Below are 26,807 nucleotides of genomic sequence, written 5' to 3' on the forward strand. Positions count from 1 at the left end.
TAATCATTACTCAGCTAAAATGAACCTCACAGTGAATACAAGTGTGAACATGGATGATTAGGATAGACCAAGGTAATGAGAAAATCTGGCCATTTTGTAGAATTCTCTGCACTTGGTATTCACTGCAGCATTATCATACCTTAACTTGCAATATTCAGACAACTGGGAAAGAGGCAAACATTTTTTGGGGTCAAAAGGCCAAAATCAGAGGGTCACATTTTCAGTGCTGCTCTTATACTTAGGTTGGTAGAACAGTTTTTTAGTAACATGCAATTTCTGAAGGATATACTAGTTAAAATACTTATTCTTGTGCATTGCCATAAGTTACAACTTTGATCACTTCCTAAAATACGTAAGTGGGCATTTTCTGGGCATATAATAAGATAAAGCAAAATCTGGACAGGGTGGCACACACCTCTCAACCTCTTATCACAAGAAATCTGGACAAAACATAAACTAATGGGGGGACAAAGGCCTCAAATACAGGGACAGATTTTAAATATTGTTTAGAAAAATGCTGGAACAACAGGATATATGTTAGCATGTATTTTCTGAAGGATATCAAAGTCAGAAACTGGAATGTCTACATCAGTCACTGATTTGCCAGAAAACAACAAATTTTATGAGGAGCAGACCAAAAATAAGGACCTATACATATCAACCTCTTCATAGTAGATGCAATCTGGATAAACCATAAACAATGGGGGGGGGGGAGACAAAGAACCAAACATAGGAACAGATTTTAGATATTGTGGTTGATGTGAAAATAAAGTACTCTCCTCAGCAATTTGCCAAAATTTAAAGGTTAAACTTATCTTAAGCAAAATAAACTTCCCAAAATGAGTGCAAATAAGGTAAACATTGCAGGCAGTACTGAATCCTTCCTTCGAGTTTCTTCTCAGGTGCTACAGTGTTGAATGCTTCCTTTAGGCTTCTTCTCATTCCTGCTCACTCTCCTGTTCTTTTTCTCATAGATCAGCAGCTACAGTAGAATCACACAACAATTCTCATAAACTCAAGGCTCCTCCATCCTGCCCTGCTTATATGTAGACTGAGTGGATCTAATTGAAGATCAAAAGCACGGTTTACCTTTATATTACTGATATGCACAAGTTCAATCCCAAGAAGGTCGAAAGTGCATTTTCAAAATCACAGAATGTCAAAAAAAATGGTCCAAATTTGCAATGCGTGAATGCACATTGGTATTCGCTCATTGCAGAGTCGGTATTTCAGGTGCAGATCGCACTATAGCGGGGATCGGGAAATTAACCCTTTCCCCTCACTGTAGTGCGATCTTAGAGTTAGTATATTAAAGTAGGGGGGTACGGGGGGGCTTGCCCCCCTGCATAACTATGTGTAGTATAATTTGTGGTTTGAAAATCATTGTATCTGGTTTTCCAGATTTTGATTTTCGAACTTTGGTGATGTTCGACGTTTGATTTTATTTTAAAGTCACACAATAGTGCGTTCGTAGTTGTCATTCTTGGTAATATAAAGGTAAACCCAAAAGCACATCAGGTCCTCACTTCTGCATATAAGAAACAAGAAATGAAGAAAATGGCCAGCAGCATGCAAATGAGATGAAGTAAAGCCATGCCCTGATTGCCTAAGACATTTACAGCCAGAGCAGAGGTTGCTTTATCCAAACTGGGCAATCGGGAGATTAAGCTTATTTAAGCATAAAAATGGGTGTTCCAATGAAATTTTGGACAACTGAGAGCTATGCTTGTGGTTCAGTGACCTGAGTGCAGATCCTGGCCCCAATAGGCAATTGACCATAACCCTCTCCCTGGTCACCCTGTTGAATGGGGCATTGATGTGTCTCACAATGGAGTCTTCTATGACCAGGATGTTGCATTGTGTAATGGTCTGCTTTACGGACTTAGACATAGAGACAATGTGAGTTCAAGTTGCATATGTCATGGTGAGCGTAGCTTTGGCAGTGTGTTTTTGAGGTCGCTGATGATACTTATTGTAACTACTGCATCTGGGAGGATTTTGAGGATTTGCCTTGGACTGATTACTTTTAACAGCCTCAGCATATATAGGTGTGTGTGCTTGTCCTATAGTGTTTGTGTCAGGAACAGTGTAGTGTTGTATGTTTCTGACAACCTGTTTGGTATTTGAAGATTGGATAAGCAATTCACAAAGAAACAACTAGGTGGATATATGTATGTTTCTCAATATGCTACAAAGTCTAGAAGATTTAGGATATTTGCTTAAAAGTGTTTACATACGTATTTTTATACCCCAAGTAGACTCCAAAAAAATTTTCCTCGGGTAGACAGCAAATGTTGGAGGTGTTCTGGGGAAGAAAGAGGTAACTGGGAACATATTTTCTGGGAGTGAAATGAGCTGGCAGACATGAAAGATTCCCTACAGAGTACTCTGTCAGAGATCCTGGGTGAGAAAACTGGTGTAGCTAAGGAAATGATTTTTTGAGCTATGAAACAGAATCAGAATTGCCTAGACATAATAAGACCTTGCTGAGTCTAATTATGGTGGCTGCCAAAAAATCAATTACTAGAAAATGGAAATCAAAGTGTAAACTACTGTACTAGAAGTAGTGAATATAGTAACAGAGATAAAGCAGCTGGAACTGGGATCTTTAGAAAAGGGAGGAGCAAATTACACAGAAACAAATTTTGGAACAATACATGCAGAGGAGGAAAAAGGTTTAAAAGAGGGCATGACTTGAATGAGCTATGTAATGTTCAACTGACAATGACTGGATAGATTATAAGTGACGTATCATGTTTGCAACTAAAATTATGTCAGTATGGTTTGAGATGTATAATGTTTGCAACTAAAATTATGTCAGTATGGTTTGCTTTCATTTATATAAATGTATGATTGCCTATGTCATATGAGATAATTTAATAAATATGTTTCTTGTTTAAAAAAAAACTGTTTGTTATTTGTAGTGGTTGTGAGAATCTTGACTACGGAGACAATATATAACTTCATTGCTCTCATATTGTATCATATTGTTTAAGAATAAAGTGGTTGTCAGTAAAAACAAAATAACATTTCTGCATTGTCTCAAGATGCCCATTTCTGTCAAGCTAGCTACACATAGAGTAGAAAAGGGTAGAGCCATGGTTTCAGGTACATATATAGTGGGTTACAAGGGGAATAGTACCCAGGGACTCTATGATCTTCTTTTGAATAACAACTGTGTGGGGAAAGTGAATTGCTAGGTTGCTAGTTAGATATGAAGTACAGTGATCCTTACTGCTCGTGAGCAAGAAATAAATTCATGGACCATTATTAAAATATTTATTCATTCATTTGATTGCCTGTGTGTGTGAACTTATGTAAAGGTGACTCTGACAACAGAAAGGTTAAATGAATTCAAGGACCATTACTTATGTATTTATTAATTTATTTTTATTTTGTGTGTATGTGTGTTTGGGGGTTGAGGGTATTCATGCTTTTAACTGTTATGGATTTCACCGAATGTCTGTGATTTTGTGTCATAGTTGGGTCTGCTCCTCATAACATTTGTTTTTTTTTTCCTGGCAATAAATGAGAACTGGTTACTAAATAGTGACAGATATTTGAGTTTTAGGCTTAATGCCATTCATAAAAAGCATGTCTATTTAAAGCTTGTTATTTTAACAGCTTTCTAAATATTTAAGAGAAATCTCTTTTGCTGACTTTGGTGTTTTTATCCTATTATTTTTTAGCTTCCTTCTTAATTCTTGAAATAAGATGTTGAGAGGTATGTGGGGGGAGGGGGTACACACTATATTTTGACAGCAGTTAGCTAATACATTCCTAGGCCAGATTCATCAAAGCCTACACTGTGTACACGTTCTAGTATTCAAGAACATCCCTACCACATTACTTGTACTTTCTAGTCACTCAGAAAGATTGCACTAAGTGTACACATTGTCTACACTTTGTGGTAACATTTATGAATCCCCCTCAATAATTAAGGCTGCAAGAAAATCAGTAGAAAAAATAAAATTAGAAGGAAGAAGGTGTGAGTTATGCTTGCGTTGTCTTTTCACTCAAAATGGTGTAAACTTAGTGTAGGCGTTCATGAATCTGTGTGGTAGGTGTGTATTTAATTATTCATTTGATCACAATATTCATTCTGTGAGAAGTCTGCATGTGCTTCCTGTACGTCTGAAGGTTTTATCCAGGTGCAATGATTTCTTCTCCCAGACCCTCAAGTGCCTAATGTATGCCTGTGGCCATTTGTGATTTTACTTTCATCTCAATCTAACACCAGAGGAGAACAAAAACGGTAACTATTTTTTTGAAGGGATAGGGAGGCAGGCACTTTTCCCAGATAGGATTTATATATCCTTCCAGTTATTTGTCATCTCAGTTTATAGGCTACTAATACTTTATTAGCTTTGAACATTAAGCTGTAAATACAATTTTTTCCTAGAAAGGAAAAAAAAAATAAGACTGAAATTCTTTCCTTACTTATGATTTTTGTTTAGGCCATCACCGGATGAAAAGGTTGTAAAAAATGTCATAAGATGCATGTCAGAGCATCTAGAACCCTATAACTTCTGGAGGCCTAGTGGTCCCTAGACCCTCAAGTTAATTCAGCTACGTCCTCCTCATTTATTATAGTGAAGTCTTGGCTAGTTAGGGTGTGCTGAAATTATGAAAGTAGCTAAACAGGAAGACGAAGTGAAAAAACAACAAAGTGGTGAATCTGAGTGGTATGGGGGCATAATGGAGGGGGGAGAGACAAGGGAGGGGTACCACTGAAGTGCAGTATTGGGCAGTGTGCGAGGGTGGGTCATTTGCCTAGGGCTGAATTTAACTGAAGGCTACCCTTGTTTACAGTCAGATACTCGAGGTGTATAGTCCACAAAATGGTTATAAAGACAGGGTATTGAGGCAGTCTGTGGATGAGAGTGACTGACCATATCTGCTGTTTGATCACAGGTAATGGGCAATGACATGTCATAATATAGCCCCATCTCAAAACTAAAATATGCACCATGGAAAGGATTCAGAAGAGCTTACTGTGATGTGTAAGACTTAACTCAGAAGGTTTCCACATATCTGTAAGCCTTTCCACTTCTGAGACCACTGGCCTACTACACTGAGCTCCTACTGGTGACTATTGTGAGGTGACTGGTCTCATTGGGGAAGCTGCATGTTACTGAGGTAGCCTGGGGAAGTAGCTAATGCAAAGGTGTCATTTGCTCTCCCCCAGACATGGAGATGGCTCCTGACTGACTTCAGATCAATTCCGGGAGTTAGTTTTTTTCTAGTGAGTGTTATCTTTTGATGATGTTCACCCATTCACTCCTACAGGAGTAGTCCCATCTCTTACTACTACTACAGGTAAAAATTTTGGAGACGTGTCTCCGTATGTGTACCTGTGTGTATATGCATATACTAGTATATCTTCCAAACAAATATGAATTCCAAGTAGTCCAAAGCAAATGGATAAAAACAAACTGATTTTAATGACAAGATAAACAGTAGAAAAGCACTTTCGCGATAAGCTTCATCCGATCTACCATACAACTCAGATTGCATCAATTATAAAACAAAAAGCAACCAATCAATTCAAAGTGCATCTGAACAAATTGAATACCATAGTAGCAGCACAATAGAGCTTAAAGGAAAAATAGCAGACATAAGTCTTCTTCTTTCGGCTTTTCCCGGTTAGGGGTCGCCACAGCGGATCATCTGTCTGCCCATGATTGGCAGTGGAGTTATATGGTGTCGATTTGCCAGCCCGGTACCCAACCTTCCACAAAAGGCATACACACGCACACTCACACCTAGGGCCAATTTAGAGTGTCCAATCCACCTACTGCATGTCTTTGGGATGTGGGAGGAAACTGGAGCACCTGGAGGAAACCCACGTGACCACAGGGAGGACATGCAGACTCAACACAGAAGGCACCCCAGCTGAGAATCGAACCAGAGAACCTCTTGCTGTGAGGTGACAACGCTAACTGCTGCACCACCATGGAGTACCAGAGTAAAAAGACTGACATTTACATATAAAAAAATATCATGTTTTATTTGATTAATTACATATTTCTATACAGTGTTAGGGCATAATTGAATACATTGTAATTTGTATATATGTCGATTTTGTACATTTTTATATATATTATGAAGATTACCACGAAAGCGCTTAGCTACTGTTTATCTTGTCGTTAAAATCAGTTTTTTTTATCCATTTGCTTTGGGCTACTTGGAATTTGTATTTGTTTGGAAGATATACTTTGTTGCTGCATTCCAGGTGGTTTATCCTTTCCAGGCATCGTGTTTTACTGTTTTGTTGATGCATGCATATACAAGTGTATATGTTCCTGTTGGGGTGTGATTGCATCTAAATTAATGTGTGTGTGTGTGTGTGTGTGTGTGTGTGTGTGTGTGTGTGTGTGTGTGTGTGTGTGTGTGTGTGTGTGTGTGTGTGTGTGTGTGTGCTTGCACTGGTGGGAGTCTATGCTACCACAATGCATGGTCTGACTAGCCAGTCAGAAAATATAATTTTAAAGAAAATAAACTTGTTTCTCTTTAACTAAAGTAATCAGTAAGTTGGTCTTCCCAATAAAACAAGTGGTTTAGGATTACCTGATATGAAAGGATATTTTAAAGCTACATAGTTAAGGCTCAAAACCATAACATAAGCAGAAGGTTACAATTCAAAGTGGAAATGAGTGATGATGAAGCAGGGGTGGAGTTCAAGAAATAAGGAGAGAAAGGGATTTTAGATGCATATCTTTGTTTAAATATTTTTATAAAATTATCAATCAAGACATAGGCAGACATACATGAGCAGAACAAAAAACAAACTATATTAACATTTCCATTTACACACTTCATTCGTCACATATATTTTCTTTTCTTTCTTTCTTTCTTTGTCTCTATCATTAGTCCAGCATTGCATGCATTTCTGAACTCCTGCCTTCCCTTGAACCTCACTCCTCTTCATCCTCCTCCTGAACATTATTCTGCATGTATCAGTCCCAGAATTTCCATTTATTTTATTTCTGTGTAATTTGCTCCTTTCCTTTTCTAAATAACCCTCATCTAGTTCTTTTTTCCCTTTTATATTATTAAGCACTTCAAGTAAATTTGGTTTAAACACTAATTTCCATTTCCTAGCAATTGCTTTGGTTGGCAGCCAACTTAATATGTCTAGACCATTCAGATCCTGTAATTCAGCTCAAAAAATCATTTCCTTTGTTACATTAATTTGCTAAACCAGTATTTCTGACAGAGTATTCTGTAAGGAATTTTTCAACTCTGCCAACTCATTACACTCCCAAAACATATTTTCCCAGTTACCTTTTTCTTCCCCATCACACCCCTAACAATTGCTATCTACCTGAGAAAAACAATATTTAAAGTCTGCATGGGGTATAAAATGCATATGCAAATACTTCCAAGCAAAGATCTAAAACAAACCTTCAGGACCTTGTTGCATACTTGGGAGCTGTACATTTGTTGCCCCGTTGTTCGCTTGTAAATTGCTTTTCAAGTCTCTTTTCTCAATCTTTTCTAACCTCCTTTGATTGATTCTTAGTTATGATCCAATATTTTATAGGCCCTACTAATTATCCCATTTTAACAGCAGCTTCTGTTCTAGATTCAGTTAAAAACTTCGCCAGAGCAGGTCTTTCACTTAAGATTCCCCTTAATTTCCATTTTCTAGCAATTGCTTTTATTGGCAGCCAACTTTATAAGGCCTTACTATGTCTAGACCATTCAGATCCTGTATTCCAGCTCAAAAAATCATTTCCTTAGTTACATTCATTTGCTAAACCAGTATTTCTGACAGAGTATTCTGTAAGGAATTTTTAAAATCTGCCAACTCATTACACTCCCAAAACATATTTTCCCAGTTACCTTTTTCTTTCCCATCACACCCCTAACATTTGCTATCTACCTGAGAAAAATTTGTTTAAAGTTTGCTTGGGGTATAAAATACATATGCAAATACTTCCAAGCAAAGATCCTAAACCTTCTGGACTTTGTTGCATACTTGGGAGCTGTACATATGTTCCTCCATTGTTCTCTTGTAAATTGCTTTTCAAGTCTCTTTTCTCAATTTTTTTCTAACCTTCTTTGATTGATTCTTATATATTTTATATGCCCTACTAATTATCCCATTTTTAACATCAGCTTCTGCTCTACATTCAGTTAAAAACTTCACCAGAGCAGGCCTTTCACTTAAGATCCCCCTATCCCTTTCTCCTTGCCTATACTCTGATATCTATCCCTGGTAGGGAAGGCAATCTCTAGCCTGCAGTTGACATCTTCCCGACCTCATCCCACTCTATTATCTTTCCCTCTCTAGTTATTTGTTCTTAATACCTTGGTTCCTTTGCCATTTTACTTCAGTAAATTCCATCCCCCTCTTGCAAATTTGTTTTTACCCCTACTTGCAGTTATCCCTATTGACAAAATCTCCTTTCACCATGCTGGAAGCTCAAAATGCGAATAAACTATAATAATACCATAATCCAGTCCAAAGTATATATAAGCAAACTACAAGTATTTTCACAGTACCTCAGTCATCTGAGAGGGTCTCAGGTGAAGCATGCAGGACAGGGCAGACTAGTCTTCCTTATCACCTCATCCCACAGGATAGAAAGGGATTCCCATGGAGGGTGAGTGCTATATCCTCTCTCACATGTTCTGAGGTAGCTCTGGTGTCTTCTACCTATGAGCAATGCCTGGTACAGCTTCTTTGACAGACATCTCCAGGAACATCATCTCTGGATGCCTAAATGACCTTTACTAACCCTCCCAATCAGAAGTATCTTTAGTTCTACTCCAATAGCCTCTCAGATGGTGGAGCTTGGACTTGCCTACTCTTTTCTGGGAAAGAACCATGACATGGAGATGCTAATTTTCTTCTCACTTAGCAGCAAACTATTGTAGTGCTTGCCAGAAATCACAGTCTTGCAAAGTCAAGAGGACAATGTCATCTCCAAACAAAAAAGATGTAGCCCTTAACTCCCCCCAGAATGGATACTGTCCAAACCTTGGCTGCACACTATCATGTCAAAGAAAGTTTTAGATAGGATAGGAGGCAAGGCACAGCCTAGGCGGAGACCTGTTCCCACCTTGAATTTTTATTGCACAACTTATTATTAAGGGAATGGTGTCCAGGTCCAGGGATGTGATCATTCCACAATATTCTGCACTCATCAGGCTGATCACTGAACATACTCCTCAGTATGTACCTCCCAAACATCTGACACAACTTGCATGCCTACAGTGCTTTCTTACTAAGAAAATCAAGAGCCTAAATCATAAAACACATGTGGACCATCTCAAAGCCTTGTCCCGCTTCTCAGTGTTATACAGGCTACTGAGAGGCAGTCTGGCAATCTCTGCCTCACACACAGAGCCTTAATAGTCCCTTTCCTGTCAGACCTACCGCACATTTGCAGGTACCATGGGGACAGAGGCATGCACCCAAGAAATCTAAATCTCCTTTGCAGCATAAATAGAGCATTGGGAGGGATAGATATGTATCATAGAAAATACCACTTGTTTGGAATTGTCTTTCTCTCTACATAAGGCAAAGTACTTCACTTACACTATTCAAATGTAATCTGGATGAATGGATGGGTAGCCACAAATTCACCCTTGGTTTATTACCCTTATCACTCATGGATAGGGGCAACATGAAAATGTTCTGAGCATCTCAGGGTTATTCATACTTGAAATAAAAGAGTTCAAAACTTCATGGGAATGTATGGCTGAGCTTCTAAAGATCCTCATAGATCAATAGCTAGGTAAGTACAAATGAACCTATGGGCATATCTGACTTCCAAGAGAATGCAGATACAGCTGTCACTCTTCATGTACTGAGAGCAAATGGCATGGACCTGCTCTGAAGTATCAAAGCAAATTACTACTGCCCAACCTACAAACCATGTTTTTCTGTCATGAGATCTAACCACAGAAAAAGAACTGTAGATAGAGTGGACTCTATAGCAGTTTTACAGGAGAACCTCTGCACTCCCAAAGTGGATCCCTACCTGGACACCCACAATCTAAACAAATAATACCCCAGAGGTTACACTAACTCAGATGAAAGGAAAATGTACTTATTCCATTTTTCTCTGAGTTGATGTAACTTTAGTGGTAGTGTATTTAGAGATCAGGTGTATGGGTGAAGCCTCCTTATCATGTGGTGCAGGGAGAAACAACCCCCTGCAAAAACAATATATTTCCATATTACATTTAATTAAATATATTGCTGCTGTCTTCCAAGCAGTAATAAGATGACCCACCACAGATGACATATTTTTTATCTGTTCAGTATGGCCTAGGGACCCTATGCTGTTGTAGACTACATAGTCATATTCATTTCCCATGTATACAAAATACAAAGAGTTGATCCACTGTTCCATTGTCAAGCTGAACTTGCATTGCTCTTCCTTAATAAAGGATAACTTGCCTGATGGAACCTCTCCTCTAGCACCCTAGCATAGGATTTTCCAGGAAAGCTTGGGGGGGGGGGTCCATCAACATCTGAAACACGACCTGTCCCACTTTTGATAGTTGCCACTCGATAGTTTGCCAGTCCAGAAGTATTGTTCCCTTCTTCCACACAACATTGAATAGCTTCTTTAACCATTACCTCCTAACAACCTCCAGCAACTTCAGCATTTTTGTCTGGATTTCATACATTACTGCAGCCTTGTCACCACAGACCAATCTTTTTTCCATAGTGATTTGATTTACAGAAATGTTCACAGTCTTCAGGTGCAACTAGCATTGCCCTCCTCAAAGGAAGATGCATTCACTAGGTTTAGAAGTTATTGAAAGTTTTATACACCTTCTAATATATACTTATTTAGGGTTATCATTTTCTCTGCCCTTGCTAAGAACAATATCCTGCCCCACTACCTGATGGATTTATCAGAACCCATGTGAGGCCATCTAAAAGTCATTTCTACAGCCTCCCAAAACTGGCATCACATGTGTGCCTTTGATTCTGCAAGTGCCAAAGCTGGTTTTGTCTTGGCCAGTCAATACCTATCCATCGAGTCTGGATACCCCACCAGCAGGATACTTCAGAAGGCTCCTGTCTTTAACTTGATGGCTTCATCACTGCTGGTGTCTACCAATGCATTACAGGGTTACTACCATGACAACACTGAAAATCTTTTGGTCACAGCTCTTGGCCAAGAACTTAATTACAGAAGCCTTGAACAGGGTCTGTTTAGATTCCATGTCCACAAACCTCCCCCAGTATATAGGAAAAAGCTCTTTTGGAGGTGGAAGCTGAAGTTTTCCTACCTAGAAGCATCTGTTTAGGTGTTTCTAGGACAACTTCCCTATATGTTTAGGTATGGACAGATGTATTTTTGATATAAACATATATATATAATCCATTAAGGGTGAGCATACTTACGCAAAAGTGCTTTTCACTGAAGAAGCACTTTCATGTAAGTATGCCTGTTGCTGAGGTCGTACTACAGTGCAGATAAGGGAAAATTCCCTTTTCCCTCACTGTAGTGTGGTCTCGGAGGGAGAATATTAAAGTAGGGGGGATCAAACGTCCTAGATCCATATATATATATATATATATATATATATATATATATATATATATATATATTTATATATATACACATATATACATATATCTATCTAGGACATTTGATCGAAAGATCAAATGTCCGAATCCATAACCACTGAACACACTTTAATGAAAGCTCTTTCATTGAAAAAGCGCTTTCATAAAAAAAAAAAAAAACACTACATTAACATTTCTGTAGTTTTGTGCCCCCACACCCTCCCACTTTAATATTCTCCCTCTGAGACCGCACTACATTGGGGAAAATGAAATTTTCCCTTATCCGTACCATAGTATGGCCTCGGCAACAGACATACTTACGCGAAAGTGCTTCTTCGGTGAAAACACTTTCACATAAGTATGCGCGCCCTTAATGGATTTGGACGTTTGCTCTTTCGATCAAACGTCCTAAATCCATATATATATATATATATATATATATAAAACCCTATAACATTTTGTGGTTATAATAAGACCTGCATTTTATCTCAGTTTTAGAGCTTAACATCCCTTACTTCTTGCAAAATACAAAAGATTAAAGGGATGTTTCAAGACAGAATTCAATACTTTATTTTACAGTTAGGGTTTTCTAGCCACAACTTCTCCCTGTGCCATGTGTGGCCTAAGTACTCTTCACAAGATACCTGGAATTTGTATTCTTCCAAATGGATTTGTCAGTGTTTCTGAGCTGGCAACAATAAGAACTGAGTATGGAGGCAAACTGAATAGCCACCACTGCTGCTTGCAAAAGAAGGATTTCTTATGGTTGAGTTATGTCCCTGATGTGGCACTAATCCCACTTATTTTAGCAAGACAGTTACACTGCAGTCTGGATGGCAATAAGTTCTGGCCTGGGAACTATACCAACCCAGGCACCGAGTGCACCCATCTTTCTTGTTATCCTTCCCAAAATCTGTCAGTTTCTCTATATGTTATGACCTCTGTCAGGATCTTAGAGAACCACCAACTATTCTCACTGTCCCTCCCCTTCAAGAATAGGCACACTCATCCTCCCATGCCTGGGACATTAACTGCTCCAGCTGCTAATAGAATTTAGGTCTTCTGGATCCTAGTTATGGCTTTAGCCCTCTATGCCACCAGCAAGTCATTACTTAAATTCTATTTGCCATTAACTTGTACATAACAAACAGTTGTGTCATGAGTCTCTCACCTGTATTTTTTATACAGTGGAAATGATGCCTTCAGAACGGTATAACACTACTCATCAAAGCACATCGAGGGTGTAACATATGAAAGTCACTGAATGTCATAATGAAAACAGTATGTCTGTTTACAATGATTTTGGTCAAATTTACAAACAAACTTGAATAGCAGTCAAGTATATTGTTCTCCCTAAAAAAAGAGAAAACTGGTCACATTGTTAGCATTGTAATGGAGGACTACATGGCTATCTCAGTTAGTAAAACATTTTGAACTACAACAGTCTTGCCACAGGCTAAAGGTATATCTATAATTGTCTTTTGCCAGGATTGCTTATATCTTGTTTTGTCTTCTTCCTGCAGGATATCACATGAGCTGTGGGTCTGGGCAAAATCCCAAGTACTGGCTTCACTGAGGCCAGTCCCTGCATTGAACTCCCTGTGGTCAAATGAACTTATCATTGCAAAAAAAGGTAAGAAGTCAAAGTGGTTAAAAAGCATCATAAAATATGTATCATATTTTTTAATTTATTTGTTATCTTGGAAATTGAAATGGTCTAGCCTGAATCTTTTTCAACCTTAGCCTGGAGGATCACATGTGGAAGAGTAAATAGAGTATATGCAGTCATTTTAGAAGAGCCAGTCAGCCCGCAAATTTTATTTAAAGTTTTTTATTGGATTTTCAATTTGTAAAATAATCACAACAATATTTACATTCAGAGATTGGTGAACAGAATAAATGAAAAAAAAAAATCAACTAACCCTCACACACAAAAGAAAAAAAACAACTATTTACAGGAGTGTCCATTAATAATCAAGTCGTTCAAGTTATTATACATTACGTTAAATTTAAAATGCAGTTATTTTTGCTTGTCAAACAGATCTCTAAGTTTTGTCCATGCATTTTAGCAAGAGATAATCCTGGCTGTTCCTGACTTACTTTTAATGATTTCCAGGTGACAGACTTCAGTTGCAATATTTAAAAATTATTTGAAGAAGGGTGTAGATTCATTCTTCCAATTCTGAGTTATAACCTTTCTTGCTATGGATAGTATAGACCACAAAATGTGGTATTTCATTTTTTAACATATATAAGACTAGGAGTGTTAAAAAGGATTAGTGATTTAGATAAAACAAATTTATCTCCAACAATCACCTGCAAAAAGAGATTGATGTTATTCCAATAAGGTGTGAAGACAGTACAGTCAAATCATGCGTTGCCAATACACTTTAATGTTATCTGTTAGAATTATTCCTAAATAATTCATTTTCTTCTCTTTGACAATATATTTAATGAATTTATTTTTGATTCTATTCTTATTTGTATTTATAGGTAGAATTTTTGTTTTGTCATCGTTAAATGTTAAACCAGATTTTCTTTGAAATACATCCATTGCTAAGAACACTGCAGAAAATTATAATTGTCATTTAATATCAGTAGGATGTCATCAGCAAACAGTTGAATTTTAGAGTTTAAATTCTCATTTATGTTAATACCTTTTATATCTATATTTTATCTGAGAAAATTATCAAATGGTTCCATAATTAGGGTAAAAAGTAGAGGTGAAATTGGAGAGCCTTGTTTGGTTCCTTTCAAAATTTGTATAGAGTCAGAAAAAGTACCTATTTTAACATATGCAAAACAATCATTATTAAAGAAGATTAATAAGATGTGTGAAGTTATTTGAGTGATTATATTCATCTAAAACCAGCAAGAGATATTTCCAGTTTACCAAGTCAAAAGTATTATTAGTATTAAGACTCATCAATATTGTTTCCTTTTGTTTTATTTGCATAGTCAATTACTGTGATTATTCTTTTAATATTGTCATATGTATTTCTGTTTAAGATAAAGTCAGTTTGGTCTTTGTCAATCATGGAGGGTAGAATATATTTTAATCTATTAGCATGAATAGCCATGAACAATTTAGAATCTACATTTAAAAGTGAACTGGCCTGTATGAAGAGCATTCAGTAGGAACTTTGTCAGTTTTTAAAATTGGAGAGATAAGGGTATATTTCCAGGAAGGAGGAACTTTAGCTAGATCCTTGACTATAGAAGAAAAACTTGTTTACTATGTCCAGGGCTTCTTTGGGTAACAGCTTATGAAGTTCAGATATAACTCCATCATTATGTGATACTTTTTTAGGTTTCATTTTAGAAATTTGAGTTTAAAGTTCAGACATAGAGATTGGTTCATCAATTAATTTCATTTGTCATCAAATAGTTTATTTTTTATATTTTTTGAAAAATATTTTAATTATTTCTTATGGATCTGTTAATATATTATTTTGATTGATTTTATTATAATAATCTTTGAATTCCTTTAGAATATCTTCTATTTCTGTTACTTTTCTTTCTTTCCTATGTGAGTAGACTTCTTTTATGTGATTGGACTTACCGAGTAAGTTTGTTTTTGTGGCAAAATTGCACATAGATTTTGGGTTAATAGAGAAGTTAATCATATTAAACTTCTCAAGGTTGATTTTAGTTTTATGGTTTAAGATTTCTAAGTATTTGTTGTTTAGCTTATTAATCTGTCTATATTATTATCTTTATATGTCTGATTTCCTGATTTTAACTTATCACGTTTTCTTGTATTTCACGTAATTCTTTGTCCCATTGTTTTTTTTTTAATTGACAGCCAATTAGTGACTCTATCAAAAAGATATGCTTTTAGTGCATCCCATAAATAAATTTCTGAAGTATCTTCTATATTATTAATTTCTATAAAGGGAATGATCTCTTTTATAAAAAAGTCCTTAAATTCTTTTAAACAAGTTGTATATGCTGGCAATATTCAGATTTTTAACATTATTATTAGATTTCAAAAACAGCTGAAAGATAATTTCATTGTGATCGGAAAGCTGATAGGTTACTGTTTTGACTTTGCCTAGTGTATCAGTCAGGTCATTAGAGATATAAACTCTGTCAATTCTGGATTGTGTTCCATGCCTATGGGAATAATTGGTAAAAAAATAATGAATTTGGTTCTGAAAATTCATTTATATCTCTAAGATGAAACAATTCAGTACATTTTAACAATGCCTTTGCAAATGCCTGCATTCTGCTTTTACCTATCGTGTTAGTATCACTTGGTGACAATATGCAATTAAAGTCTCCTGCTAGAACGATATTGCCTTTTGAGTTTTGAATTACCTGTTCTAGATGTTGGTCAACTGTTTTAATTCCTATTCCATGAATCCAATACAAATTAATAAGAGTTAATATCCTCGTTATAGTTACAGTACAAAACATCCCTTTATCATCTTGATATGTTTCCATAACCTTAAGCGTAGGCCGCAAATTTCTTCATAATATAGCAACCCCCCTTTTTCATTATATTGTGAACTATATAACATAGTGTAGTTTTTAGTATTTAGCCTCTCTATGTCTCCTGTTAATAAGTGTGTTTCCTGTTAAAAAATAACCTGAGGTTTGTTTCCTGTAAAAAAAATAACTTGAGAAATAAGCAACTTCAAATATCTGTTTAAGTTACCTCTCTTGCATCCATTATTTAATCCATTGACATTTATGGAAATACAGTTGATAAACTCAATTTGGCCTACTGATCAAAAGTATACCTCTACTTCTCATAGATAATGACACTCTGTTACTGAAGAACTGCTTAGTAATCATCATGTGAACATTAACATTTGAAGGTTTGATTAGACAAAAAATAGTCGCTATTGTGGACACTCAAAAAAGCTAAAAAATATAATTATCATTAAACATTTGATCTTGATTTTAAAATCCCTGTTAGCCCCCATGGAGTCTAATACTTCTTGCTTGAATACTCTAACCATCCAAGAAAACACATTAATCCAATACTCTGACAAAAAAGGTCTCCTCTACTACAATCAAATATGATGTCATTAACAGTAAAATAAAGATGAACTTGTTTCCTTTAAAGCATTATTAATATATAACAATAGAACAATGATTTCACATCTTAACTTGTTATTTAACATTGCAAAAAGAAGAAACACTGCTCCAAAGCCACAAAATGGTATTTTAATAAACTAAAAGTAAGCACTTTAATTTCCAATACTACAGAAACATCATCAAACAAATACACTACCTCACATCCTTTAAATACCATAAAAAACTGACCTCACTTCCTTGAGAGGGTGGCACCCAAGAGCAAGGCATGTTATACAGCATCTTCTGCAATATCTTGCTTTCTAAGAAAGATGGCACCAAAATACAAAATACAAAACACTTTGTTGCCTCCATAACAAATATAATCCCACTGCATGTTGAATAGTAAAAACTAAAAACATATATGCATCCATAGATGTTAATGTCAATAATGGGTTATGTTTATGGCCTTAGTGACTTAATTTTTGGTCACATTAAAAAGGTCTGAGGAAATGATTGAGTACTATCTATAGATAATATGAAATCATATCCACAAATGACAATAGTGGTGATTGGTGATTAGACAATTATATCTTATCCTGAGTTTTATTCATGCATTTCTATACTTAAAACACTGATTGCTAAAAAAAATTATGACTATATACCCTAAAATTACATTTGATTGATTTTTTTTTCAGTGGATATTGTCAATATTAGTCACTGAAAAAAATGGCCAAATATAATGTTTGGTAGCTCTATTTTTATTATGAGATCAAAGGAATTTGTGCATGTACAGCTAATACAGCAGAAGTGTTAAATATATTGATTGAGGTTTATTCAGTATTAATCATCCAAGTATGTAGAATCTAATTAGTTTCTGAAAGTCATCTTCTGGGAATACATCCTTGCAAGATGATTCCTCCCAGAAAAATATTCCTTATTAGTGTAGTTGTAATTTTGCAGTTAATTGCCAGTTTTACCACTGATTTGGAACAAAGCATGTAATACTGAGCTAGCCATTTAAAAGATTTATCTAAAAGATTCATTCTTTCACGATATTTATGTTATAATTTCCAAACTCAAACAAGGTCTCACAGTGGTGCAGTGATTAAAGCTGCTGCCTCAGAGTGCTTGGTTCTCTATCTGTTTCCTTGTGGAAGTGCATTATTTATAGAGGTTCCATAGTTTCTTTTGTCTACAGATGGGATTTTTCCAGAGTCTCTGGTCTCCTCTCATATATCAAAACATACCAATAAGTAAACTGGTGATCTTCTAAATTTCCCACAAAATGTAGGTACACTTGGGTGGTTATGCATCCTGCCACAGGCTGGGGGCCTGATGAGAATAACTTCTGGAACCTATTTGTTTCTTATTGTGTTAGGTTCAGGCATCCTGGTGACCCTGAGCAGAATAAAGTGGGCACCAGACAATAAACGAATAAGCCCAGGTAACCCCTGGTTAATGTCTTGCAGAAAACCTTACAATTAATATAAGAGGTGTATTATGAGGCTATAGTATAAGAATCAAAATCATTGTCATCTTCTCCATTTAGTACTCTTTCTATTAACAAAGTAAAACAGTTTTTGAATTATCTGAATTAGATATACTATATTGATTATTTTCTTATTCATAGATATCCATTTATGTGATATTCATTTCACTCAAGGGAGTTCTTGTAAGCAATATGAAGATAAGCTGTGTTTTATAATAGCATATAATCTGATAGCAGGAGATAGTTTATCTAATCCATCCATTTGGGTGCCTCTGCCATATACTCCCTTCTCTCTCTATGGGTTGCACAACCCCCTTCAGCTGCCCCATGTCCTGTTGAATACCCCCATGAGTTTACAGCTCAGCACCCACTCAGGGGGTCTGTATCAGTGGTCCTCAACTCTTTCTGTCAAAAAATACAATCTTAATTTTAGGTAACATTTTAGGTAAAAGTGAGTACCTTAAATTGTATCTGATGACCTTCGTCCATTCTCTGCCTTTATTTACATACCTATGTTTATTAATTAATTAATTAATTTATTTATTTGTTTATTTATAATATTTACTGACTTATTAACCAGGTAGACAGGATAGCCCTATGTCTATTTTTGCCAAGATATAAGCAATGAGAGAACAACATTGCAGAAATTTGGAATTACGTTTGAACTATGTTAGTGCAGTTAAAACAATGTTCTTATGCTGTAAAATAAAAAAAAAGTTCAGTAACCATATTCTACAAATTTGGGGTGTTAATCAACAGGTGGCTTTCTGTATCTTTTAATAGCATCCAAGAAACCAAGGCAAATAAGATAAAAGATAATCCACAGACAGGAAGAACCGAACCAAAAAGCACAAAGTGCAGCTTTATTGAACAACAAACAGGTCAATAAATCAATTAATATAACTCATGAACTCAAGAAAGTTGCTCAGGGTTCCTTTCCACAATAGGCAGATGTCATCAAGGTATCGCTTTTGCATTACTGGGAGAACAATTTTATATTTTCCACACATTGGGTACAATACATAGTCCATTATAAGTGATTATCTTTTATCTTATTTGCCTTGGTTTCTTGGAAGTTATTTCTCAGTTTACATTTCCATGGCTGAAGGATTGGACCAGACCAATTTTCAGGAGACACCACTTCTACTTAGATGTGAATCAGATGAAGCTCCGGTAACACGTGGGGAGTTTAAGCAGGTACTGTTTTTGTTGACTCAGTTAAACAATTCACTGAATCTGGGTTCCAAAGATCCTGCTAGTATACCTCCTGGCAACCAGCAATTAGACTGTAGGAAGAAATCTACATTATCACCGAAACAAGGATTGAATGGTTTACTGCAAACGGAACTTCCTGGCGAGATCTTATTGGGCAACACCGATCTACAGGAGAAGTCCGGAAGTAAACACACCAACTATGCTACCAGTTTGGCATCTTCCAAAAAAAGATTTTAGTTTTAGTGCCTGGACTGACCGGACATTTCTTTTTAAACAAGGTACTGTCTTAACTACAACAAATTCTCATGTCGGTTCTTCCTGTCTGTGGATTATCTTTTATCTTTTAATAGCATCTATGAGGTCCATATTTAATAACTTAAGTTGTCAGTTGGAGCAGTTCATGGGGTAACAATTTCAACAGCTGCAGTTCCTGGCAATGAATCCTCAAATATCTGGGAATAGTGCCTTGCCTGAATTATGAAATTCAAAGAGAAATTCAGTGATCAGTTTACCATTTCAGGCACAGATAGCCTGAATAGCAAAGTACTGAATACTAATCAAGAATTAGTACACTGTTGTGGAAGTGATGTGATTATGCATTACAGAAAATGGATGAGATCCTAACTAATGATATTTATGTTAACCAAACAAATAAAAACGGCAACTTCTGCAGGAAACCAAACCAATAAAATGGGAAGTGTGCCAAAAGGAGAAGTAGCCCAACTGTTCAAAAGATTTTATTCGCCAACAAGATAAAAGTGAATAAATGAACGCTGTTAACAATCCATGCGTTTTCGTCCTCCACGGACTTCATCAGATACAATTTCATTAACGTACTTGCCCTATTATATACCTGTTAACATCAGTACCCTAACCAATCATTAAATTCATCCAATTATACAATCCAAAACCTTTTAAAATATAAACTTCCTTCTTTATAAACTGCTAATTCATTTTTATTTATAAATATGGAAAAATTCTTCTAAAACATATTAAATTTGTTGTATACAAGATAATTACCTGTGTTAAAATCAAATTGTATTATAAATACTTAAAATACTTTGTAGAAGGATCAATTCATTAAAATTCCCTATTTTAAGTGTATGTAGGTGTATACTGCCATCTGCTGGCATTTAGAAAAAGGACCATTTTTCTAAATCCTGTTTGCTTTTAATTTTAGTAATGGTTGGATGGAGATGTATTCGTTTAATCCTGGGTTTCTGTTTGCTTCCAGTGCTAACTGCCACCACAACTCCCTATAACCTATACTTTCTTCCCATGGACCACCTCTCATCTCCTTTTTAATTTGGTCTAATACAAAAAATCTGTACTTATATTCTTCGCAGACCTGGGAATGTCTGTACAGTGCGTTTGTATCTTTACATTTTTTTATATCGTACATATGCTCATATATCCATTTTCTCAGGGTTCTTTCTGTTTTTCCGACATAGTATGATGTACACTTTATGCAAATAGCCAGATATACCAGACCTCTGGACTCACAGTTAAAGTAACCCTTACTGTTTAACCAAAGGTGTCTACTTTCTAAAAATAATTTCTCTTGATTTATAATAAATTCACATTGTCTACAGTTGCCGCATTTATATGTGCCCACCTTAACTGAGTTTGCTCTGTCCCCTATTCTGCCTTTCCTATTGTTCCCAGTCTCTAAAATATGTTTTATGCAACCTGAGTTCTTGAACACCACTCTGGGTGTCATTTCGGGGAGTCCCTTTAAGTCTGTTAATGTTTTAAATTTTTCCCATTCCCTTTGAAATGCTTCTTTCACTTTCATGTTTAAAGCATTATACTCCAATACTAATGCTTGTTGGTAATTGGATGTACTAGTAGTGGTTTGATTTGTAGTGTTTTGTTCGACTTCTTTTTCCCCTTTTATAGGTCTGAATCTTCCTTCCCTTGCTGCCATAACCTCCTCTTTTATTTTGGTAATGAATTCTTTGGGGTAACCCCTTTCCAGGAACATATTTTCTAACCTGTCACATTCAATTATGAAATCTTCTTCCAAACTTGACATCCTTGAACCTCTAACTAATTGTCCTTTAACCAAATTCTTCTTACAATAACTTGGATGCCCACTGTCATAATGTAGGAAAGAGTTTACATAGGTATTCTTCCTATATACTCTGGTCTCAAAGGAATTTTCTTTTTTCATAATTTCCACATCAAGGTATGCTATGTTCTCATAGGATGTAGTGTAAGTAAATCTAAGAAAATTAGTAGTTTCCCCTATATAAGTAATGAATTCCTCAAGTTTGTCATAAGTTCCTTTCCAAAATATTATGATGTCATCTAGGAATCTCTTATACATCTTGCAATATTTAATATACTCTGATTTAAATATATATCTTTCTTCCCAGTTCGCAAGAACTAGGTTAGCAAATGTAGGTGCACAGGCTGCCCCCATTGCAACACCCTGGATTTGTTGGAAAAATTCTCCATTATGTATCAAAAAGTTGTTCCTTAATATTATTTCCATTAAGCCTGTGCATGCTATTTTATCTTCGTGTGTTAAGGTGTGGTCACCAAAAATTTCTTCCTCAAACATCATAATGCCTTCGTTGTAAGGTATTGAACCAAACAAGTCCACTACATCGATGGTCACTAATATTAAATCCTTGTCAAATAATTCTGGAACTAATCCTCTTAAAAGGTCCCAAGAATCCCTAAGTATAGTTTTTTTGTTTAACCAAATATGTTTGGCTTTTACATCTACGAATCTGGCCAATGGTGTTGTTTTTGAGCCTTCTGCTGATACAATAGGCCTAGAGGGTGGGTTTACATCGTCCTTGTGTATTTTCGGTATCCTGAAAATAACTGGAATCTTAGGCTTCTCTAATTTCAAAAATGATGACATCTTTAGGTCTATAATATTTTCTATTGTCATGTCTTCTAACATCATATCAATTTTCTTATAAGCTAGATTGATCTCATTCATAGAAACAACTTTATATTTGTTTTCATTCCTTAGTATTTCATTCATCTTGCCTTCGTATTCCATAGTATCCATTATCACTACCCCCCCCCTCCCTTATCAGGTTTCATAACCCTGATTCCTTCATCCTGTCTTAATTCTTCCAATTTCTCTTTTTCTTTCACATCTAAATTATTTCTGAAACCTATTCTTCTATCGGCCCTTTTAATGGCCTCCTCCATCACTTTTTCAAAGTTTTTTAATTGTGGTTGGATGGGTGGGTTGAAGGTAGATCTATTTCTTAAAAGTCTTTGTTCATTAGTTATTTGGTTTCTGCTTATACTTGCAGCTATTTCTTCGTTAAAAAACAGTATCTCGAGGTTCATTTTTCTTAAAAAGATTTTCAAGTCTATCAGGGTTTGTATCTTGTTTCCTTTTACTTTTGGAATAAACTTGAAACCTTTTTCCAACAAGGTAAAATGCTCTTTTCTAAGTTCCATACTACTAAAATTATATATTGTAAAACCATTTAAAGTACATTTATTACCAATCTGTTTTTGCTGCCTACAACCCAGTCCTTCGTTGTCATCCGTCAGTACGTTAATGAAATTGTATCTGATGAAGTCCGTGGAGGACGAAAACGCATGGATTGTTAACAGCGTTCATTTATTCACTTTTATCTTGTTGGCGAATAAAATCTTTTGAACAGTTGGGCTACTTTGAAAAAGTGATGGAGGAGGCCATTAAAAGGGCCGATAGAAGAATAGGTTTCAGAAATAATTTAGATGTGAAAGAAAAAGAGAAATTGGAAGAATTAAGACAGGATGAAGGAATCAGGGTTATGAAACCTGATAAGGGAGGGGGGGTAGTGATAATGGATACTATGGAATACGAAGGCAAGATGAATGAAATACTAAGGAATGAAAACAAATATAAAGTTGTTTCTATGAATGAGATCACTCTAGCTTATAAGAAAATTGATATGATGTTAGAAGACATGACAATAGAAAATATTATAGACCTAAAGATGTCATCATTCTTGAAATTAGAGAAGCCTAAGATTCCAGTTATTTTCGGGATACCGAAAATACACAAGGACGATGTAAACCCACCCTTTAGGCCTATTGTATCAGCAGAAGGCTCAAAAACAACACCATTGGCCAGATTCGTAGATGTAAAAGCCAAACATATTTGGTTAAACAAAAAAACTATATTTAGGGATTCTTGGGACTATTTAAGAGGATTAGTTCCAGAATTATTTGACAAGGATTTAATATTAGTGACCATCGATGTAGTGGACTTGTTTGGTTCAATACCTTACAACGAAGGCATTATGATGTTTGAGGAAGAAATTTTTGGTGACAACACCTTAACACACGAAGATAAAATAGCATGCACAGGCTTAATGGAAATAATATTAAGGAACAACTTTTTGATACATAATGGAGAATTTTTCCAACAAATCCAGGGTGTTGCAATGGAGGCAGCCTGTGCACCTACATTTGCTAACCTAGTTCTTGCGAACTGGGAAGAAAGATATATATTTAAATCAGAGTATATGCTCAGAATTAGTTCAAAATGATGTGAAAATTACTGAACCTACACACATTGCTAACATACTGGCTGACAGGTTCAGTGAAAACTTCCCCCCCCCCCTCCCCCCCAAAAGGAGAGATATCTATTCCAGAGGATTGTAGCCCCCCAAACATCTCCAACGCCCAGGTGAGAACTGCCCTCACTAAGGCAAAAAACACAGCATCCATGGGACCGGATGGTGTCCCCGGCTGTGTGCTTCATGAACTCAACGAGGAATTAAACCCACAGTTAGGACAGCTGTTTAATCTTAGCCTCACCTCAGGATACGTACCCAAGGAGTGGCGCACGGCGACTGTGGTCCCACTTCATAAGGGCGGTGCCTCCACAGACCCTGGAAATTACCGCCCCATTAGCTTGACAAGCCTTATCTGCAAAGCCATGGAGAGGATCATAATGGAACTCATAAATAAAGACATAGGGAACTTGCAGACTTTGGATCCAACCCAGTTTGGCTTTGTCAAAGGCAGATCCTGCCTCTTAAACTTGGTTGACTTTTTCGAGACAGTCACCAAGGCCATTGATGAGGGAAAGGCAGTCCATACAGCCTACCTCGACCTGGCAAAGGCCTTCACACAATACCCCACTCAGGTATCATCGAAAAACTCATCAGCTTGAATGTAAACCCATACATCACAAGATGGGTTGCAAACTGGCTAGCGACAGAACCCACAGGGTCAGATTTGCTGGAGCCATGTCAGACTCAAAGCCTGTCACAAGTGGTGTCCCACAGGGCTCAGTCCTGGGTCCACTCTTGTTCGGCATCTACTTTTCTGAAGTACAAGCAAACACAGGAGGGTTATGGCTGACAAAGTTTGCAGATGACTGCAAACTGGGCCATAGTCGAAAACACATCTGACACAGATATCCTCCAGAAGGGCCTCACAGAAACGGATAACTGGTGCCAGAGCCATGGCCTGAAGTTAAACGCCAAAAATGCATAGTCATACCCTTCGGGAAAAACAAGGTTACCCCTAGCTACCATATAGGTGACAATCCACTGAGCACAGAAAAGTCATCAGGGATCTGGGGACCCAAGTTGACAGTAGTCTTTCGCTTGACACTCATGTTGCTAAAGTAGTTAGGAAAACCTTCTATATCGCCCACCTGATCATGAAGGGATTCACATCTAGATCAAGGGAGGTCATCGTCCCCTGTACTCATCACTCATTAGACCTATGATTGAGTACAATGCCCGTTCGAATGTATCTGACCAGACACCTGATGCAGCTTGAAAGGCCCCAAAAGTTCCTCACCAAAAGGATAAAGGGTCTCAAAAATATGTCTTATGCTGCCCGACTGAAAGAACTCCAGCTTTATTCAGTCTCATACCGCTTGCTCAGAGGTGACCTGTGCCTGACATATAAGGCCATGTCAAACCCAGATTTGATGAATATGCTTCACCTCAAAAATCTAGATCCCTCAGAACCACAAGGGCGGAGACTTAAACCTTGACACGGTTATAAATAGAACGTGCTGGAGGGACAGATTCATCACCCAGAGACTCCCTATGCTGTGGAACAAAATCCCGGTACATGTGAGGCAGAGCACCTCGCTGGCCTTGTTCAAGAGGAATCTTGACCAATGGATGGGAGATCGCAGATATACCCCAGGGATTACTTCAGTGTCACTGCTTGACAGAGGCACAGAAAAATGATAGGCATAGTTTTTATTCAAACTAAAGGGGTGGCGAAAGCCACATAACTATGGGCTAGGCTTATAAATGCCCTTGGGCAGATAGCCTAGTATGAATCTATGAACCTATGAACCTATATTGCAAGATGTATAAGAGATTCCTAGATGACATCATAATATTTTGGAAAGGAACTTATGACAAACTTGAGGAATTCATTACTTATATAGGGGAAACTACTAATTTTCTTAGATTTACTTACACTACATCCTATGAGAACATAGCATACCTTGATGTGGAAATTATGAAAAAAGAAAATTCCTTTGAGACCAGAGTATATAGGAAGAATACCTATGTAAACTCTTTCCTACATTATGACAGTGGGCATCCAAGTTATTGTAAGAAGAATTTGGCTAAAGGACAATTAGTTAGAGGTTCAAGGATGTCAAGTTTGGAAGAAGATTTCATAATTGAATGTGACAGGTTAGAAAATATGTTCCTGGAAAGGGGTTACCCCAAAGAATTCATTACCAAAATAAAAGAGGAGGTTATGGCAGCAAGGGAAGGAAGATTCAGACCTATAAAAGGGGAAAAAGAAGTCGAACAAAACACTACAAATCAAACCACTACTAGTACATCCAATTACCAACAAGCATTAGTATTGGAGTATAATGCTTTAAACATGAAAGTGAAAGAAGCATTTCAAAGGGAATGGGAAAAATTTAAAACATTAACAGACTTAAAGGGACTCCCCGAAATGACACCCAGAGTGGTGTTCAAGAACTCAGGTTGCATAAAACATATTTTAGAGACTGGGAACAATAGGAAAGGCAGAATAGGGGACAGAGCAAACTCAGTTAAGGTGGGCACATATAAATGCGGCAACTGTAGACAATGTGAATTTATCATAAATCAAGAGAAATTATTTTTAGAAAGTAGACACCTTTGGTTAAACAGTAAGGGTTACTTTAACTGTGAGTCCAGAGGTCTGGTATATCTGGCTATTTGCATAAAGTGTACATCATACTATGTCGGAAAAACAGAAAGAACCCTGAGAAAACGGATATATGAGCATATGTACGACATAAAAAAATGTAAAGATACAAACGCACTGTACAGACATTCCCAGGTCTGCGAAGAATATAAGTACAGATTTTTTGTATTAGACCAAATTAAAAAGGAGATGAGAGGTGGTCCATGGGAAGAAAGTATAGGTTATAGGGAGTTGTGGTGGCAGTTAGCACTGAAAGCAAACAGAAACCCAGGATTAAACGAATACATCTCCATCCAACCATTACTAAAATTAAAAGCAAACAGGATTTAGAAAAATGGTCCTTTTTCTAAATGCCAGCAGATGGCAGTATACACCTACATACAC

At 36.6% G+C, this 26,807-nt stretch overlaps 1 protein-coding gene across 2 annotated transcripts in view; it reads left to right on the top strand.

Moving 5' to 3' along the window:
• LOC122808893 (renin binding protein) overlaps positions 1-26,807 on the top strand; it is a 1,087,318-nt gene that overhangs the window by 213,672 nt on the left and 846,839 nt on the right. For both annotated transcript variants that reach the window (XM_044080005.1, XM_044080006.1), the window contains exon 3: positions 13,066-13,175. The gene's annotated coding sequence lies outside the window, so the exon portion shown is untranslated. The remainder of the gene's footprint in view (positions 1-13,065; positions 13,176-26,807) is intronic.

Source organism: Protopterus annectens, chromosome 8.part0 (assembly GCF_019279795.1).
Source record: "Protopterus annectens isolate FY-2018-M chromosome 8.part0, PAN1.0, whole genome shotgun sequence".
NCBI classification, from domain to species: Eukaryota; Metazoa; Chordata; order Ceratodontiformes; family Protopteridae; genus Protopterus; species Protopterus annectens.